This window comes from Myotis yumanensis, unplaced genomic scaffold, assembly GCF_028538775.1.
Source record: "Myotis yumanensis isolate MYYU_CA2020_CCGP unplaced genomic scaffold, mMyoYum1.0.hap1 SCAF_1, whole genome shotgun sequence".
Lineage (NCBI taxonomy): Eukaryota > Metazoa > Chordata > Mammalia > Chiroptera > Vespertilionidae > Myotis > Myotis yumanensis.
In genome coordinates, this window is record NW_027223752.1 from 127,425,132 (window position 1) to 127,447,490 (window position 22,359).

At 35.3% G+C, this 22,359-nt stretch overlaps 1 non-coding gene across 1 annotated transcript; it reads left to right on the plus strand.

Annotated features, from left to right (window-relative positions):
- Positions 1–5,650: 5,650 nt before the first annotated feature.
- Positions 5,651–5,752, plus strand: LOC139000541 (U6 spliceosomal RNA). The gene has a single exon (XR_011469633.1). It is a non-coding gene; the product is annotated as a U6 spliceosomal RNA (small nuclear RNA).
- Positions 5,753–22,359: the final 16,607 nt, after the last annotated feature.

Sequence of the window (22,359 nt, forward strand, 5' to 3'; positions counted from 1 at the left end):
TTATTCTTAGCCTTCCTGAAATACATGGGCACATTTTCTTTAATAGATTATTAATTCCTAGGCTATCTTGAAAACTGGAATCACTGCCATGAAAAGGGGTATTATGGAAACCAATATTTTATTAGTCTTTTTAAGAAATAAATGCTCAAGTACTGACATTTCAGAAATGCCTCTCCAAAAATGAATTAAATATATTTCCAGCTATATCTCTGAGAAACAACAGTAAATGCTCTTTGGTTATTTAGATTGATGGTAGTTATGTGTTTGCAACAAAGTTCCTCTTAGGACAAATAAAATATCTATCCCCATAGGTCTTCAAACACAGCTCTTTCAATAGAAGACAGAATACCTGGTGGTCAACAGATTGATGTGCATGTGTGTGCGTGTGTATGTGTGTGTGTCCATGTGTGTATGTGTGTAAAACATCAGCTACAAAAAGGAACATCCATACACTTTCTAAATAATGTTTTAAAAATAATTGGAAGAATGAAAGCAAATAAGGTTTATTCATTACTATAATATATAAGAAATATAGAAAACAAGAAAAACATTTTAAAGTGTTCCATGATTTTATTTTACTTTAATTCCTCATCTGGAAACAAACCCCATAAAGTAAAATGTAATGTAAAATACAAACCTTGTCTAAGATATTTTGGCTTCTATAAAAAAGTACCATAGACTGGGTGACTTATAAACAATAGAAATTTATTTCTCACAGTTTGGGTGGCTGTAAGTGCGATATGGGTTTTGGTGAAAGCCCTCTTCATGGTTGCAGGCTGCCAACTTCTCATTGTGTCCTCATATGACAAAAAAAAAGAAAAATAAACAAACTCTCTCTCATGATTTTTATAAGGCCACTAACCCCATTCATGAGAGTCGACCGTCAAGACCTCATTTAATCTTAATCACTTCTCAAAGGCCTTACCTCCTAATATCATAGCATTGGGGAGTAGAGTTTCAAATAGGTAAATTTGGGGGAGACCTAAAAATTCACTCCTTCAAAATTATTAAATTTTACCAAAATATCATCTATCATTTTACACATGATTTAAATTTTCTATGATGATGGTTACATAGTAAAAATAATAAGATAAGGTTCTGTTTATAATTACATGTGAATTTCAAGTCACAATATAAGATCTACATAAAGAAATCTGACCACTGATGTCCATATTCTGTGGACAATTCTGATTCCCTTCATCTCTCATTTTGCTTGAGCCAGAACTAATAATGGAACTGATCGTTGTTGCTACATAGTTTGTCTCATTCTCAAGAGCTAATTTGCAAATATATATTTTGAAAAATATGAAAATGTTTTAAGAGATACATCACAAATTTAACACACATTGTAGTGATAAATATTCAAGAAGGTTCTTCAATTTTGCACATGGAGAGAAAAGAACAAAAATATCCCTTGAGTAATGAATAGTCTATAATATGTATCACATAAGCAGGAAGAGAACTAACATCTTTCATAAATAAACTTTTGCATAAATCATAATACATTTTTCAAGATATCCTAAACAAATGTCTCCTGTAGTAACATGACTCACTGAAGCAATATTTTAATTGGAAAAATAAATCTTGGTCTTTTAGAAAAAGTAAGTGCTAATTACTTATATAAATGTCCATAAATATAGGGACTATACTTAGTATGTTTTGTTGGAAGGGCATGCGTGGTATTTGGAATTACATATATATTCATTCAAATAACTGCTCTCCTTTATTTATGACCTTGGAATGCTACTTTAAAAAGTGACTGTTTCATAGGCTCTTCAATATTAATTCTAAAATGTAAATAATTAGTGATAGGTTTGTTGGAAGGAATAAATGAGGAACTTATCTGCGTGCACTAGAGGAAACTTCCTTTCCAAAGCTCAGTTTCCTATATGTGGCTGTTATCATTGTTAATGCAGTAATTTACGTAAAGAGCTTGAGTGTTCATGAATGTCAGTCATTATTATTAACATATTTGAATGTCTAAAACCGTGCTTGGCATAATAGATACTTAATGCATGCTCTTAACCAATAAGATATATTTTGTCAGACTTTTAAAATGTGGAAGATAAGAAGCATTAAATATGCAGCAATTCCATGTGGTTTGCTAATATAATATCCAAATATCTGGAACTGAGATTGTTTCACTCAAATGTGATAATTTAGATATAAAAACTCCAGAAGCTGAATTTACTTAATAAAGTAATAAGGATTTAAAAATTAATTAAGAATGAAAACAAGAAATGGAGCAAAAATGAAAAAAATGAGAGGGTGGGAAGGGGGAAAGAAAGAAGAAAGGAAAGGAGCAAGAAGGGATGGATAGTTTTGCAGTATCAATTTTTTTTTCCTTCACACACAATCAGCAACTGAATGGTCAAAATGATTTGCATCGTCTTTAAGTGGAATTTATTGGAGTGACAGTAGTTAATAAAATTATATAGGATTAAGGGGAACAATTCTATATTACATCATCTATATACTGTGTTGTGTGTTCACCACCCCAAGTCATGTCTCTTTCCATCACCATTTATTCTACCTTTACCCTCTTCCATCCCCATTTCCCTCTGTTAATGTTCATACTGTTGTCTGTCTATGAGGTTCTGTTTTGTTTGCTTAACCCCTTCACCTTTCAACCAGCCGCCTACCCCCTCCCTTCTGACAGCTGTTAGTCTGTTTTCAATATCTATGAGTCTGTTTGAATCTTGAAATGTATTGTGAAACTATAAGGAAACCACAAAGGATTTAAAAAGTAAGATGATGTGCTGAAGCCAATGGGAATTGCTGGAAAGGATTTATTGAAGGCTTCAAATTAATCTGAGACTTTAGCATCCCAAAGCTTTAACATCAGCTAGTCCTGCTTAAAATAATTATAGTATACTCTTAGGCTTTGGAAGCCTTAGTGTTAAAAGTAAGCATTAGTTAAGATACTTATTTCTGGTAAATATTTTTTAATAAATAGCATAGCATATAGGAAATATGGACATCTTTGATTTTGTGTAATAAACTTCTAATAGGTTACCTTAAATGTTTACTTTGAGATAGAAATAACTGATTATTAACTTTCTACTCAATTTAATTGATATTGTGTTATTAAATATTGTAACAAATAGAATGATTCAGTTTCCCTGCTTCTAGGATATGTGATAGAATTAAATGATCACTGTATGTTTTCCTTCTATTCTCTCAGTAATTCTCCCACTCAGCAATTCTTACTCTGAGCATCCCTTTAAGGTCTTGAATTTGTTCAAAGATTTAAATTACTGTTTACATTGGTAACAATTAAGAAAATAAATTGTCAATCCTGAAACTAAAACTTTTGCCATCACTTTATTTGTGTACAAAAATATCTCTCTCTCTCTCTCTCTCTCTCTCTCTCTTTCTCTCTCTTTCTCTCATAATTCAGATGGAATATAGGGGAAGTGAAAGATCTTTGTTTTAAGTGCCTCTGATGTTCTGATGTCTTTTTATTACTATCCATCCCATCAAGAAAAGATGTAGGTTTTCTTTCATTTTTGGAAGGGAATTGATGACTTCCAGGAAAATTATGTGAACTAGTATGTGACTTTAAATGTTTATTCAAGTCCTTTCTATCATTCTTTAATATAAAATTCTGAGATTCTATGCATTAAAAATGAAGCCAAAGATCTCAAAAATATAATTTTGAGAAGTATGAGATACACACATATAGGGTGCCTATCTATATGTTAATATATATTAGTATATATATATATATATATATATATACTTTGAATGATTATAAAGTCAGTGTTTATTAACATACAGTTTATTTTCAAAATTTAAAAGAATCTACAGAAATAAATATATTTTTGGTCAACACCTGTTTTCAAACTGATGACTTTTCTGATCCAGGAACTGCTGATAACTCAAAGCAATGGAATAAAAAACATCAGGAGTCATTTACTGGGTATTTGGTATTTGTATGCTCTCAATTCATCAACTGTTGCTAGTTTTGTACAATAAACTTGTTTTTTCTTTTACTTTTTAAATTTATATTTATTGTTGAAAGTATTACAGATGTCCCCTTATTCCCCCATTGATCCCTTCCTCCCCATTCCCACCACTCCCCAGGCCTTCACCACACTATATTGTCTGTGTCCATGGCTTATGTAAACAGGTTCTTTGGTTAATCTCTCCTCCACCCTTCCCTCTGAGAATCCGCAGTCTGTTGCATGCTTTCATGTTGCTGGATCTATTTTTTTGTCAGTTTCCTTTGTTCAATAAATTCAACATATCAGTGAGATTATGTGATATTTGTCTTTCTCTGACTGGCTTATTTCACTTAGCATAATACTCTACAGGTCCTTCCATGTTGTCTCAAAGGGTAAGAAATGTAGTGGATAAATGTTCAAAGCTTACTCTGGCTTCAGCCATTATTTCAAATCAGCTAAACTTGAAAAGGAGTAAAAATTAATTGAGCTATCAGCTGTTAAAGTGTGTATACATGTTTTGGGGATACCCCATATATATAACTATATATATAATAACTATAAATATTTTAGATAATAGAGTAGTTTGATACATATCTAAAAAAGAAACTAAGATGTACTCCCTTTTTATTTGCCTTTGAAGCAGTATCTTAAAATATTATTTATAAAGATTGTAAGGGGGCACATTTATCCCTCGTATATTTGTATTTTATGTAAATTGGAACAATACTAAAAAAGACTTTTAAAAATTCACATGGGCTTTGGCAGACTGCCATGGTTCCTAGTCTGAATTCAAATTAGTACATTGCTGGAATTTAAATGGGAATAAAAGAGTCATGGTTTTCTTTTAAATACAGTTATCATGGATTTTACAAATTTCCAGAATAAACTCAATCCATACAAACACATACTATTGCTATCATTGTTTCAATAGATACCAAAACTGTAATAAACAAATATGGGGCTATAAACAATATTCTACTCTTTCATAAAATGCATACATTTTTTTTCAAAATATATGTTATTAAGATACAAGTTTCTGGAGTTATAGATATTAAATATTGCCTTCTATGATGAATCAAATGAACCAAAATCATTTTTAAGAATAATCAAAAGAGATAGAATTCAAGTATGGGATGAATGTAGAGAAAAGGGAACTTTTTGGCACTGTTGGTGGAAACGACAATATAAGTAAGAAAGCTGTTAATCCTTATTTAAGAACTGTCTATATTTTAAGAAAATATAATAGAATGCTATTATCCAACATGATAGCTATTTTAAATAATTGATATGGGTTTCATATAAATGGTGTTCTCTAAGGAAACTAATAGAACAATGTTTTCTGCTGAATTATCTCCCTTTAAAATTCATATGCTGAAGTACTATTCCCCAGTACTTCCTAATATAACTTTATTTGGAGATAAGTCTTTTAAAGAGCTTTATATGATAAAATGAGGCAATTTGGGTGAGCCCTAAATTCAATCTGGAAAGTGTTATTAAAAGAAGACTTTTGGACATCAACAAGGAAACAAGTTGTAATAGAATGAATGCTTGTGCCCTCTATAATTTATAAGATGAAATCCTACCTAAAACCCAATGTGATGTATACATATGGTGCCTTTGTGATATTATTAGGGTTAGATGAGGTCATGAGGGTGAAGTCCTTGTCCAAGGGCTTTAGTACCTTTATAAGAAGAAATAACCATGTTCCCTTCAATAACACTAAAATTGGAAAAATAATACAGAGATGATTAGAATGGCCCCTGTGCAAAGATAACATTAAAATTCATGAAGTATTCAAAAGAAGGAGAAGGAGGAGTTGGAGGAGATGGAGGATGAAGTGTAAGCAAAGACATACAAGAGAATATATTCTTTCTTTTCCCCCAATGGGTGAGAAGTTAAAGAGGAGAAAACTGTCTACAAGCCAAATCAGCTAGCACCTTGGTCTTGAACTTTTGGCCACCAGAACTGTGAGAAAATAAATTTCTCTTGTTTAAGCCACTCAATCTGTGCTATTTTGTTATGGCAGCCCTAGCAAACAAATGCAACCAATATTTGTTATGGTATTATGATAATAACGGCTAATTCAAAAAGGAGATGGAGAAAATGAATAATGCATACAGGGAAATGGGACAGAATGGGAAGTAAACAAGTGAAAAATTATTTCAAATAATGTATTGGGTTTGACTTCATCACCAAGTCAGACTGACTTTCTAGAAAGGAAAAGTAAGGTGGGAAATTGAAACAATTACATAAAAATGTGAGAGATAAACCTGATACTAGTTATTAATATGACCAAATTTTATGAAAAATTATTTTCACTTTAGAAAATCACTGTCTGGCCCTGTCTAGTGAGGCTCAGTTGGTTGAAGCATCTTCCTGTGGGTTCAATTCCCAGTCAGGGAACATACCTAGGTTGTGGGTTCAATCCCAGATCAGGGCATGTACATAAAGCAACTAATTTCTCTCTCTCTCTCTCTCTCTCTCTCTCTCTCTCTCTCTCTCTCTTTTCCACCCTTTCTTAAAATAGAGAAAGAGAGAGAGAGAGAGAGAGAGTTACTGCCTAACACTTTGTGGGGGGAAAATTCACCTGTTTAAAAATTTAGCAAATGGGTATTATTTTAAACTAGTCATAGAAAGTATAAAATGATCCTGTGTCATATCTATGCATTTTGATAAAAGAAAAATAATCACAGGTCAATGATATAAATAATATATTCCCATTTTGAAAACTAGTCTTTAAATTAGAATAGTTAGAAAAATCTAAGTTATATCCTCAATTACAAGAAAATATAGTATTTGTATCAATTAAAAAGAGAAAGCATTGCATAAATAAATATAGATAGTTACTGTATAAAAATTCAAAACTTAAGTTAGCAACAGTGTTAATTATAGAAAATAAGGATTGGGTGCATGAACTATAAATTTCTTATATATTTACAGATACATTTTAAATTTACTTTACATTATATTTTTCTTCTTTTTATATGTAATTAGGGGTCTGTAATTTTATGTTAATAATAAAATTGAGTTTACAAACATGCTCTAAATTAGTCACATATTGAATTGTCTTTAGAAAATGCATTTAAATTTTCTACAGAAATATGAATTAGAGGGAATTTTAGAAATCACATTTTGTGGGAGACCTAATAAATAGAGTGGATTTGCATAATAAGATGATTAATAAATACCAGCTAATGTATGGAGAAAACACTAAATAAATAAAATTGTATCTTGAATTAAATTTAAAAAATCTAAACATTGGGTATTTTATATATGATCCATTTTAAAAAATTGCATTTAACAGTGCCTTTTGTTTTTTTAATGTTTTATGTATTTAAATATTTATACACAGCAATATCCATCTTAACAAAACTGAAAATAAAGGACTCAAAATATGCTGAAATAATAATTAATAAATAAAGTTAGTTGACCATTTAGTATCTTTCAAACTAAATGGACTTAAGGGGGCCTTATATTCAATATGCCAAACCTTTATTCAGAAAACTATAGGACATTGGAAAAGGAAACAGAGAAAAATAAAAACAAGTGGAAGCATATACTGTGTTCAAGTGTTAGAAGAATTTACATCATTACTACACAAAGCAATCTATAGATCCAATGCAATACTTATTAAAATATAACAACATAGACAGATACCACGGAGTTCCAGGGACTGGTAGATCAAGCTCTCCTCAATGGGGAGCCCCTGCTACTAACCCGGGCATTCCCAGGCTGGAATGGCTTTGTTTCAGAGCCCACACTATTTTGTAGAGGGAAGCAGCCAAGACCAGGAGCACAGCCACACCAATACCCTGACTGCCCTGGGACAACACACCCAGACCTGTTGAAGGAGCCGCTTGCCAGCCATAACCCATGTGGAACCACCACCTTGTCCTGGCAGTGAGTGATATGGTTGCCTCTCCCAGGCTCCCAGACATCTTCAGTGAATGCATGCCAGAGAGACCTCTCAGATGCAGCATACCAGGAATCTGTGCTTTAGGACCCAGTGTTTTGAGTGGAAGCCAGGGGTACCCCACACCCCTCCCCATCCCCAGCCCCAGGACAGAGCTGTTGGCCTGCATGCTCCATCTCTGGCCCCAGGACAAAGCAATAGGTACGACCCAATGGGCCCAAACACAGGCCACAGGACCACACTGCAAGTGCTCTGCAAGAGGGACCTAGGGTGCCATTCTTTCTTGGGTGCGGGGGCCACACAGTGAATTCCATGCCAGAGGGATCTGGGCCCTCACAAGGAATCAGACACCAGAGAAATTGTGCATGCTCCCCACCGACTTCTAGTATCTGAAGAGGACACTTGAGGGACCAGAGCCATGAGAGGAGGGGGTACAACTCAGCAGAGACAATGAAGGTGTGAAAATCAAGGCAGACCTAGCCTCCAGGCTAACCAGTCCCAGACTATTGGGCCAGTAGTTGCTTCAACCTCTAAGATCCCAAACAGGGTACCCAGGACCAGAAAGAGACAGTAAAATGGGGAGACAAAGAAACAATCCCCAAAGGAAAAAAAAAAGAAGCAATCACCAGAAAATGAACTAAATGAAATGGAGGCAAGCAATATTTCAGAGAAGGAATCAGATTAATGGCGAAAAAGATACTCAACCGTTTGGCTGAGAATTTCACCAACATATGCAAGAATCAAGAGGAAATGAAGAATGATATAGCTTCAATAAAGAACACAATGGAAGATTTCAACAGTATAGAAGACACAGAGAACCAAATCAGAAAGTTAGAAGACAGAATATAAAAACTCCCAATCTGAACAGCAATTGGAGAAAAAAATTAAAAAGCAGGAGGAGAGTCTAAGGGAGCTTTGGAACAACATGAAATGAAGTAACATCCACACAATAGGGGTGCCAGAAAGACAAGAAGAGAAGCAAGGATTAGAAAACCTATTTGAAGAAATAAAGACAGAAACTTCCCTGACTTGGGGAAGAAAAACATCACACAAGCACAGTGAGTCCCAAACAAGAAGAACCCAAGAAGACCCACATCAAGACATGTCAAAATTACAATGGCAAATGTTAATGGCAAAAAAGAACCTTAAGGGCTGCGAGAGAGACAGAAAGTTACCTACAAGGGGTTGCCCATTAGACTATCAATGATTTCTCAACAGAAACACATCAGGCCAAAAGGGAATGGAATGAAGTATACAAAGTGATACAAAACAAGGGACTGAATCCAAGAATACTCTATCCAGCAAGGCTATCATTCAAAATTGAAGGGGAAATCAGGAGCTTTGCAGACAAAAAAACAAACAAACAAACAAAAAAAACAACTAAGGAAGTTTATTACCACCAAGCCAGCAATGCAAGAAATGCTAAAGGGACTGATGTGAAAAAGAAGAAATAAAAGGAGAATAAGGAACACAAGAATAAAAATGGCAACAAATAAAGTACTTAGCAATAATAACCTTAAATGTTAAAAGGATTAAATGCTGCAATAAAAATACATATGGTAGCTAAATTGATAAGAAAACATGACCCATATATATGCTGTTTACAAGACACTCACCTCATAACAAAAGATTCACACAGACAAAAACTATGGTACATGTATGGAATACTATGGTTCAGTGGAATACTATGCTTCTGTAAAAAAGAAAGAACTCTTAACACTTGCAACAGCATGGATGGACCTACAGAGAATTATTATAAATAAAATAAACCAGTCATAGAAAGATAACTATCACATGATCTCACTCATTTGTGGAATATAATGAACAAAAACTGATGAACAAAAATAAATCCAGAGACACGGAATCATTGAACAGACTATAAAACCTTAGAAGGAAGGCAGCGGAGGGCATGTGGGGTGGGGGCATGAGGGTGGTGATGAGAGATCAAACAATGGAAGAGGGGGTGAAGGCCAGATCTGGAAGGGGGTGGGGGCAGGCTGGAAGAGGACAATGGAGGTTTATGGGACATATGTAATACTTTCAACAATAAATAATTAAGGATATATAGAGAGAGCAATACCTACTGAATGACCTCTAGCAAAAAGAATTAGTGTACTTATGGCTGCTGCCATAAGGGTGAAATCTTTTAATTTTTATGAGCCAGGAATTCAATGGATAAATACATTAAAAACCTATTATATCTAGAAAATCAGCATGTACTTTTAAATTACTCTTGTTATTTTAGTTAATAAAAGCCATTGCAATAAAAATAAAAATAAAATATAAAGCAACATATTACAGATCTAGAACAAATATTCTAAAAATTTATCTGGAACCAATAATAAATCATGAATAGACTCAGCAATAATGAGAAAGAACAATAAAGTTGGAAGGATCACAATTCCAAATATCACATTATACTTCAAAGTCATTGTAATAAAAAACAGCCTACTATGGGCACAAGAACAGGCATATAGACCAATGGAACAGAACAGAGACCCCAGAAATTGCCCACAACCATTATGGTCAATTAATATTTGACAAAAGAGGCAAGAGCATATAATGGAATAAAGACAGTCTCTTCAATAAATGGTGTCGGGAAAACTGCAAAGGTACATGCAAAAAAATGAAACTAGACCACCAAATTATACCATATAGAAGAATAAACTCAAAATGGATAAAAAACTTATATATAAGAAACGAAACATAAAAATCTTAGAAGAAAACATAGGCAGTAAAATCTTTCATATCTCATGTAGAAGTATATCCACTGATACATCTCCTTGGGCAAGAAGAAGTAAGGAAAAAATAAACAAATGGGGCTACATCAAACTAAAATGCTTCTTCACAGCAAAATCATCCAGCATCAAAATAAAAAGGGAAGCAACTATAGGGGAGAACATATTTTCCAATGATGCATCTGATAAGGGGTTAATTTCCAAAATATATAAAAAACACATATAACTTAACAAAAGAAAGAAAAACAATCTAATTTTAAAAAATGGGCAAAGACACTTCTCCAAAGAGGACATATAGATGGCCAGGAAACATATAAAACAATGCTCAAGGCCACTAATCATCAGCGAGATACAAATTAGAGCTACCATGAGGTATTACCTCATACCTGCCAGAATGGTTATCATCAATAAATCTTCAAACAACAAGTGCTGGTAAGGATGTGGAGAAAAGGAAACCCTAGTACACTGCTGGAGGGAATGAAGACTACTACAGGCACTGTGAAAAACAATATGGAGTTGCCTCAGAAAATTAAAAAATGGAATTGCTGTTTGACCCAGCCATCCCACTTCTGGGAATATATTCTAAGAATCCGGAAACACCAATAAGAAAGAATATATGCACTCCTGTGTTCATAGCAGTGCAATTTAGAGTAGCTAAGATCTGGAAACAGCCCAAATGCCCATCAGTAGATGAGTGATGAAATAGCTGTGGTACATTTACACCATGGAATACTATGCAACAGTAATAAAGAAGGATCTCTTACCCTTGGAAATAGCATGGATGGACCTGGAGAGTATTATGATAATCAAAATAAGCCAGACAGAGAAAGACAAATATCACATGATCTCACTTATATATGGAATCTAATGAACAAATTAAAATGATGAACAAAATAGGTTCAGAGGCATGGATTTATGGAACAGACTGACAGATCTCAGAGGGGATGGATGGTGGGGAATGGGAAGAGATTAGCCAAAGAACATATATGTGTATAAGTATAGCCCATAGACACAGACAAGTGTTGTGAAGGCCTAGGGTGGAGTAGGGGGTGGGTAAAGGAGGGCAAGTGGGGTGAAAATGGAGGATATCTGTAATACTGTCAACAATAAATTAAATATAGAATGTCCCAAAAATGTATACACATTTTAAATAATTAGAAAGGCAGTTTTTATTAAAATTCAATGTAATAGAAATCAGCTGTTAAAGCATGTATACACTTTTTTGGACACCCTGTATACATGTTAGGATAAAAAAAGAACATTCTTTTGAAAAAACATGGCCACCCCACCTTGCTCATTTGAAAACAGCAATGTCTCATTATAAGATTCATATTTAAACTAAATCAAAATAATAAGAATAAAGAGTTTTTTCTAATCTATTGATTTGTTTTTATATCAGTACCTATTTATACTAATAATAGCCTAGGTGGCGCCACACCCTCACATCGTCACAAGATGGCCATCAAAAGATGGCCATGTGCACAATGGAGGCAGGTCCCAGTGGCCGCTCCACCTGGTGAGGCCTGGGGGTTCCATGGCTCTGTGTGGCGTGGAGGAGGCCGGTCCTGGCATCTCCGCCACCTTGTGTGGAGGAGGCGTGTTCCAACGTCTCCGTACCTCACAAGGAGGAGGCGGGTTGCAGCAGGGGAAGGCAGTTGGGGATGATCAGGCCAGCAGGAGAGCAGTTAGGCGTCAATCAGGCTGGCAGGGGAGCGGTTATGGGGCAATCAGGCTGGCAGGCAGAAGTGTTAGGGGCAATCAGGGAGGCAGGTGAGCGGTTAGGAGCCAGTGGTCCTGGATTGTGAGAGGGGTCCCAGATTGGAGAGGGTGCAGGCTGGGCTGAGGGACACCCCCCCACACACACATTCCCATGCATGAATGTCATGCACTGGGCTTCTAGTATGGGTTACAGAATAAATTATAAAAGAAAAATGGTGTGGTGAAACTCTATATACTATAAGAAAAAAATTGCAAATTTGTCAAAATAAAAAAAAATTAGTACTGGAAAATACTAAGTAAACTATTGGTTTTACTTGAATTTCACCAATTTTTTTACAATTTTTTTTCTGTTTCAGGATGCAAATCAGGCCATTCCACTGCATTTAGTTTTCATGTATCCTAAGTCTCCTACAAGCTGTGGCAGTATCTCTGTCTTTCCTTATATTTCATGCTCTTGACAATTTTGATGATTGCTTAGGCTTTATCTGTTCTCCTCAATAATCATAGGAAAACTCATTATATAACTTATTTAAGTTATATGCTTGTTCTATCATTAAATGCTATATATTTTGAGATTTTTTTTCTCATGATAACTAAAAAAAATATATTTGAAGTAATTTCATTAGGTTAAATATACTTTGCCAAACATATTATCTCAAGTCTTTCAGAGATGTTCTTTATCCCTTGCCAGGAAGTTATCACTTTTGCATCTCAAGCCAAAGTACAGAATATTAAATCCTTTTCATCTTCTCCATCTAATTAACCAACTGTTCAGTTGCACATTGCCATTTTCTTCCAAGATCTCCAATTTCTACTAGAATAAGATTACAAAACACAAGCTATGTCTTTAAATCTTTGAATTTTCACAATATCTTTTACTCAAGTTTTTTATTTTCAAAATGTTTTTTTATTTAGTTATCAAAATTGAATAGCTAATTGCCACCTCTTTAATTTCTATACAGTCATTATTGAATTCCTTTCTCTTTCATGATAGTAGTAATTATTCTATTGCTGTGTATTTTGAAGGATTTAGACAAATTTCCCATGGTCACATAAGAAGTTAATATAATGGAAAGCTGGGTGAAGCATACCTGAGAAATGTCAGTGCTCTATTTTCATCTCTTCTTGACCATTCGTATGTGGGTCTATCTGCGCCCTATATTCTGTCCCATTAATTGTTCTCATGGGACAGGTGCGCAAAGATAGAAGAGATGACTATTGGACCACGGAGCCATGGACGGAGACGCCATATTTTGGTAAAACGATGACGAGAGACAGGTTCCGACAGATATGGAAAGCTTGGCACTTCAATAATAATGCAGATATCGTAAATGAATCAGATAGACTTTGCAAAGTGAGACCAGTACTAGATTATTTTGTGCCTAAATTTATAAATATTTACAAACCTCATCAGCAATTATCACTAGATGAAGGGATCGTACCTTGGAGGGGAAGATTATTCTTTAGGGTATATAATGCTGGCAAGATCGTTAAATATGGAATATTGGTTCGTTTGTTGTGCGAAAGTGATACAGGATATATCTGTAACATGGAAATTTATTGCGGCGAAGGAAAGCGATTATTGGAAACGATACAAACAGTAGTGTCTCCATACACTGATTCGTGGTACCATATATATATGGACAATTATTATAATAGCGTAGCAAATTGTGAAGCACTTATGAAAAACAAATTCAGAATATGTGGAACAATCCGGAAAAATCGAGGTATACCTAAAGATTTTCAAACAATTTCTTTGAAAAAAGGTGAAACAAAATTTATAAGGAAAAATAATATATTGTTACAAGTGTGGCAATCAAAAAAGCCTGTATACCTGATTTCTTCGATTCATTCTGCGGAGATGGAAGAAAGTCAGAATATTGACAGAACATCAAAAAAGAAAATTGTCAAACCAAATGCACTCATTGACTACAATAAACATATGAAAGGTGTTGACCGGGCCGACCAATACCTTTCATATTATTCGATATTGCGGAGGACGGTCAAATGGACAAAAAGGTTGGCAATGTATATGATAAATTGCGCATTATTTAACCAAGGTCACCTCTCCGAGAAAGGTTGTTTCCCCAGGTAGGAATTTTTCCCTGAAGTTAGGGAGGAGATAAAACCCCTTAACTAAGTGCCAGGCGGGTAGTTAATCACTTTAACTACAAACAATCACGCTTAAGCTACATAATCTTTACTCCCTGGAATGGAGATAAGAAACACCCTAACCTTTGGAATACAAATTGATAGGATTAAAATCACCTGGTATAAATACAGATGTAACAAGACAACAGAAGAGAGAACCTAGAGAGAGAACCTAGACACAGAACCTAGAGACAGGACTTGGCTGGAGATCCTAGACCAGGGGTGGGCAAACTTTTTGACTCGAGGGCCATAATGGGTTCTTAAACTGGACCGGAGGGCCGGAACAAAAGCATGGATGGAGTGTTTGTGTGAACTAATATAAATTCAAAGTAAACATCATTACATAAAAGGGTACGGTCTTTTTTTTTTTTTAGTTTTATTCATTTCAAACGGGCCGGATTCGGCCCACGGGCCGTAGTTTGCCCACAGCTGTCCTAGACAGAACCTAGACACAGAACCTAGAGACAGAACCTAGATACAGAACCTAGAAACAGAACCTAGCGAGAGAACCTGGCTGAAGAACCTAGAGACAGAACCTAGAGACAGAACCTAGTGAAAGAACATGGCAAAAGATCCTGGACAGAACCTGGCTACAGAACTTGGCTGGAGATCTTGGACAGAACTTGGCTGGAGATCCTGGAGGGAGAACCTCGCTATGCTGATGAACTGAACCCAGTCTCCATGTCATTCCTTCTTCGCCGACTCCATCCACACCTTTGGGGACCCCTGGAGCTGTTGGGGTTGGACCCCAACAGCTTTCATTATATTGGATTTGGAACTGCTACTGGTGTGAAGAAGACTTCTTTATTCTCTACATTTTTTAAAAAGTGTGTACTGTACTATAGCTCATATTTCAGGTATTGCTCTTTGACTTGTAATTATTTGCATAAGTAATTGTTTAACTATTTAAGTAATTGCATAAGTAATTATTTAAATAATAATTATTTAACCTTCCCTCTTTAACATAAGCTATTTTAGGTTTTAAACTATATTTCACGTATTTACGCTCCACATATGCTCAATTTCTCCCATTTCTATTCCATAGTGCACACACACAATGAATATCAGACTCTAATGTTTATAGAAGGTTTCAATAAACAATCATGAATGAATGGATGTATAAATTATTTCAATGACATTGATTATCCAAAAAATATCATATTTCATGTGATTTTATCTTTAGGATTTATCTTTTAGATATAAAACTAAAAGAATAGGTTCCATGTTTTTAATAAGTTCAATAGAAATAAATGAAATCTAAAAATTCTGCTTTGAATTTTTAGAAATGTTTTAAATGTGTACTTGCTATTTTCTTTCTAGCACATAACAGAACCCTACATTAAATTTAACTATGGGTTTTAACATGTAGTTTCCCTCTTGATGAGTCAATTAGTATAATTGATTGGCTTGAAATAAAAGTGTCTGTATTGCACACCCCCAAAATTATCAGTTGTCAAATTATTCCATGGTTAATTAAAATATTATTGGTATAAAGTTTGAAGTTTATGAAGCAATTCATGAATATCTTGAAAAGGTTTTGCTTTTTAATCCTCATCCAAAGCTATGTTTATTGATTTTATTTTATAAGGAGAGGAAGGGAAAGAGAAGAGAGAAACATCGATGTGAGAGAGTAACACCATTGGTAGCCTCCTGACCAGGGATTGAACCTACAGCCAGGCCTGCACCCTGCTGGGGAATTGACTCCACAACCTTTCTGGTGCACAGAATGATGCTCCAACCAACTGAGCCACCCTGTCAGGGCAAAAGTTGTTTTGTTATGTGTGTGTGTTTTTAATAGCATTTTTTATTGGTGAGTCACAGATGTTATGATGTTTTTCCGAAATGTGAGTGTAGAACAGATTTTCTGTAAGCTCAAAGGGAAGAGTTGGAATTGTTTTCTTCCACTAAATTTGTTAGAAAGAAGATTTAGGCATTTTGATTTTGTATTTGCAAATCATTCTATAGTAAATCATGTTTTTTGTGTTAATAGGATATATGTTATCTATATTCATCATAAAATGCTTCATACAATTCACAGAAACTGGAAAAATATATTAATTATTTTACATTTACAATTAATCTCCAATTTTTGTGTGTCTTGAAATTCTGTTGTGGGACAGCGAGATAGAAGCCTCTGGGTCTTTTCTCTGATTGGCAACAGATCACGTTTCCCTATTGCTAAACATCTTATGCATTGCATGGCGAGCATTTTATAACCTATAGTTTTATGAATACTTTACCAGGATAACATTTAATTTATGAAACCCCATTGATGAGCATTAAGTCAGGAAATAACATTTAGTTTAGGTGACAATGTTTTACTTTGCTTGTGTATAAAACTTTATTATAATTTAAAATAACTGCTTTCATTTGCTTAGTATTAAAATGATTGTGAACATGTCGGTGAGTTGATACTGCTACCTGCTTCACTTCTACCTATTAAGATAAAACATATCTTTAAAGTATGTATTTATTCAATAGCTACTTCAGAAGCCCCTACAGCCAAGATGCTATGAATGATGTCTGGTATGACAAACATAAGAATATTGGAATAGATCTAAAGAAAAGTCGCAGGATTAGACATGTTACTGGAGAGGTTTTCCAACTGAGATCAGAAAGGCTTTTCTCTCTACATGGGAAAATTGACAAAGAGAAGAGGAAATAAATAAAGCCACCTAAGAAAGCTGACACAAATGGGATACCACATCACACAGAAAAATCAATAAGGATTCATTTATACCAAATTATAGGAAGTGGTGTACTTTATGTGCTTTTGGAAGATGTCAAGTATAGCAAATCTCCAGTGTTACCTAGGAAACTGGCAGTGGAGTGAGAGCTGCTTAGCTGAGATGGATTCTAAGGGGTTTTCAGTGCACTTTTCTCCACGTAAGAGGAAAGGGACTGAAGAATATCCAAATAAAGATGTGTCCAGTGGAGGCCTGGAAGGGACTAAATAAGTTAACTTCATAGAATTACATACTTTACAGTAAGAAGGGACAATAAAAATTGAATTGCATTTATCTTGTATGCTAAATATCAGGAGTATGACTTCCAAAAGAAAACACAGCTATTTAATGACATACGTGGCCTAGTAGAAAGTCTGAGTCAAGAAAATTACCTTGTTACTCTAGGGAAAGTCACTTATCCTCTCTGATCCTTATTATAAAATAAATCCTAAAAATTAGATGAGAAAGTTTAAAATGCCCTCCAATTCCTAAAACATCAATTCTTTGGAGACAGAGATAAAATTGAAATTAACATTCTTTGAGTCCTCTTCAGTACATTTCACTAAACTCATATAAAAGTAAAATATAACCAAGTTTCATCATCAATGTCAAACAACTCTAAATAATATACTTTTGATCTCTTTGTAGGATTTATGGGAATAGGTAATTATTTTTCTATGTTCAAATATGAATTAATGGATCTTAATTTTTAGTGAGTGATGTTTAGAATACAAACTAAAAATAAACTAAAACACAAAGGACAAGTTTAAATTCATACATTCAGAAGAGATGAACCCATGATTTAAAAAACAAAAACAAAATGAATGTGGAAGGAGTCAATGGGGGGCGGGAAGTGGGGGTGGGGGGAGTCTGCTTGCTGAGGTTCTAAGGTGGGAAATGTACCTTTCACTTATGCTACCTTTTTTATTTTCTTTTTTAAATTTCTTTATTGATTAAGATATTACATATGTGTCCTTATTCCCCCATTGCCCCTCCAACCCCCACTCATGCCCTCACCCCCTTGTTGTCTGAGTCCTTTGGTTAGACTTATATGCATGCATACAAGTCCTTTGGTTGATCTCTCCCCCTTACCCCCACTCTCCCCTACCTTCCTTCTGAGGTTTGACGTCTGATCCATGCTTCTCTGTCTCTGGTTCTGCTTTTGTTCATCAGTTTATGTTGTTCATTATATACAGCAAAAGTAACCATCAACAAAACAAGAATGCCCACTGCATGGGAGAACATATTTGCCAATGTTATCACTGATAAGGGTTTAATCTCCAACATTTACAGGGAACTCATGCAACTTAACAAAAGGAAGATAAACAACCCAATCAGAAAATGGGCAACGGACCTAAATAGATACTTTTTGAAAGAAGACAGAAGGAAGGCCAAGAGACATACGAAAACATGCTCAAAGTCACTAATCATCTGAGAGATGCAAATCAAAACGACAATGCGGTAACATCTCACACCTGTCAGAATGCCTATCAACAACAAATTAACAAAGGACAAGTGCTGGAGAGGATGTGGAGAAAAAGGAACACTTGTGCACTGCTGGTGGGAATGCAGACTGGTGCAGCCACTGTGGAGAACAGTATGGAGTTTCCTCAAAAAACTAAAAATGGAATTCCCATTTGACCCAGTGATCCCACTTCTAGGAATATATCCTACCTTCTTTAGAAGCCTCAGACCGTCTGTTTTGCCTGCAACTCTCGGTTGAGGATTTTTTAATGAATGGATAATGCAGTCTGTACCAAAGTATTTTAACACAGCATAATGATTAGACGAGAAAAAGTCGTTGGACCTTGAAACAATCACCTCTATTCTGACCAGCAGCTTACACAGTAGTTTTGCAATTGAGTTGCCTCATAGATGGTTACCAGCTAAGTTAATGAAGTGTTTTGGTTAGAGAATTTAAATGTGAATAGTGGAGAAGAGTTAATTAAATCATTAGAAGTCAGAAGAAGGAGCAGATGGAGAACAGACTTAATGATGGAAGATTTACCCACTCCTCCTTAGCACCAATCATGCCTTACAATATAGTCTCACATTCTGAAATCCTCACATCATGAGGGTAGCTGTTTACAATCAGAGCCCTGAGCTCTTGGGGAATGTTCAGAATGTCAAGGGTTCACCTAGGGTCTCATATTAAAACAAACAAACAAACAAAAAACAATAACATTTCTTATATTCCAAAGGAGGTTAAAAGGAAACCATGAATTGGAAATGTATGAAATAATAAAATGCAACAGCAGAATTTATCAGTAAACATACTGAAGTGAGTCAAAACACATGAGTGAGAAAGAAGAAATAGTAAGAAGCTAGAATTAAGAAGAAAGGATGGAGTTTTCTCAAAAATAATCTTAACATATGACCCTTCTCTCCTATATAAACGTTCTTCTCCTCCTCATTGTGGTTTCAGCAAGGCCTGTGCCACTCAGTCTTATCTAATGGTTTTTGACTGGATTCTTTGAGAAAGAGTAAAGGAGAACTTAAGACACTATTGGAAAAACTTTGGTATTTTCCTTCCTTTGGAACTCTCCTTCATTAGCTTTCTTGCAGAGACTCTCTGTCTTCTCTTTCATTATTCTAAATCCCAGAGCATTCTTCAACACCAAATACAAATGGCAGCATCAAAGGGAGCCCCATTTTCTACTTGAAATTCTTTATATTTGTCTTATTTGGTTATATACAATTTGACAAGTATATTAGAAGTTACAATACTTCTGTAATTGTGTAATCTAAATATTTTCACCTATTACAGTTGATTAAATTTTATATGTATATATGTGATACATTCAATAATTATTAAAATTTTTATTTACATTCTTTTATCTCTAGGGACAGAATATACACATATCTTTCTCATCTTTTTTTTTTTTTAAATAATTAAATGTTTATTGTTCAGATTATTACATTTGTTCCTCTTCCCCCCCCCCCATAACTCCGCTCCTCCCAGTTCCCACCCCACCCTCCACCCTCACTCCCCACCCACTGTCCTCATCCATAGGTGCATGATTTTTGTCCAGTCTCTTCCCGCATCTCCCACACCCCTTTCCCCCCCAAGCATAGTCAGTCCATTCTCTTTCTATGTCCCTGATTCTATTATAAACACCAGTTCATTCTGTCCATCAGATTATTTATTCACTTGATTCTTAGATTCACTTGTTGATAGATGTATATTTGTTGTTCACAATTTGTATGTTTACCTTTCTCTTCTTCTTCCTCTTCTTAAAGATGCTCCCTCCTTTAGCTTTTCCTTATCTGTGAAGCTCTTTATCTGACCTTCACTTCTGAATGATAGCTTTGCTGGATAAAGTACTCTTGGTTGTAGGTTCTTGGTATTCATCACTTTGAATATTTCTTGCCACTCCCTTCTGGCCTGCAAAGTTTCTGTTGAGAAATCAGCTGACAGTCGTATGGGTATTCCCTTGTAGGTAACTGAGTTTCTTTCTCTTGCCACTTTTAAGATTCTCTGTCTTTTGCTCTTGGCATTTTAATTATGATGTGTGTTGGTGTGGTCCTCTTTGGATTCCTTTTGTTTGGGGTTCTCTGCGCTTCCTGGACTTGTAAGTCTATTTCTTTCACCAAGTAGGGGAAATTTTCTGTCATTATTTTTTCAAATAGGTTTTCAATATCTTGCTCTCTCTCATCTTCTGGCACCCCTATAATTCTGATGTTGGTACGCTTGTAGCTGTCCCAGAGGCTCCTTACGCTATCTTAGTATTTTTGGATTGTTTTTTCATTTTGCTTTTCCGGTTGGGTGCTTTTCGCTTCCTCGCATTTCAAATCTTTAACTTGATTCTTGCACTCCTCTGGTCTGCTGTTGGGAGTCTGTATAATATTCTTTATTTCAGTCAGTGTATGCTTACTTTCTAGTTGGTCCTTTATCACACCATTGAGGGTCTCATTAGATTTCCTGTACATCTCATCAAGTTTATCGACAGACTCTAGAAGCCTCTTGAGAGACCTCAAAATTGTGGTTTTGAATTCTATATCCTGTAGCCTGCTTTCCTCCGGTTCTGTCCTTTGTGGCCTGTTTCTTTGTCTCGGCATTTTTTTATGCTTCGCTGTGTCAATAGAGTGGCTTTCCATGTTAAGTGTCGCAATTACCTGAGGTAGACACTCTTGGTGCACCCCCTCTGGTCTCTGTGAGCAGTCTTGTTGTAGTCAAGCCTTGATTGTTGTAGGTAATTACTACTTGTCCTCCAGGCCAACTGGCTGTGAGAATCAGCTGTGCCTGCAGTGGGAGAACTTCTGTCCTCTAGGGAGGTGCTAATCTAGCCTTTGCCTGAGGCTATCCAGCAAATGGCTCTGTGCAGGGCTTGGGCAGGGCTGGTCCCACCAGAATATACACATATCCATACATACCTACACCCCTTGAATTTGGGCTTAACCATATGAGTTAATTTGGACAATGGGATGTTAGTAGGTATGATGCAAATAGATGCTCAAAATCTGTTTCTGAAGACAATATGCCCTCTTAGGTCCTGCCATTGTAGAGAACAGTTTACTCTCATAGTTATTGCCTCTCTGATGTGAGACCCAGAATTAAAACTTAGAGTAGATCAGAACACAAGCTGCAAACAAAAAATAGGCCAGAGCCAACTTGCAGCTGACACACAAATACATTTTTAAATATCTAGTTGTTAGATGCCACTGAAATTTGGTGATTGTTTATTAAGCAATCATTAATAGATTGCAGTCCATTTGCTAAGTAAATAAAGAGCCTTGAGATAATGAATTCTATAGAGAAAAATAAACTAATGATAAGAGATAGCAATGAGGATGCTAAGGTAGAATTAAAATTTTAAGTAAAAAAAATCAGTAAGGACTTCATAATGATGGTAATATTGGAAGTTGCTAGGGAAATGAGCCAAGTACATATCTGTGGAGACTTAATTCCAAGCTAAAAGATTAGTAAATGCAGCAGTCCTGGAGTTAGAATGTTGTAACCATAGCTAAGGAATAGCAAAGAGGTAAGTAGGGTAGGAAGACAGACTCTAAACATTCTAGATTCTCTATCAATTACATTGGAAATCAATGGAGGATTTTAAAAACGTATTCAAGAAATGAAATATGGAATTTATTTTTGAAACTAGTAGCCTTACATACGAATCCTGTGCCAGTAGTTCGCTGCAGCCCTCCTGTAGCTCTCCGCC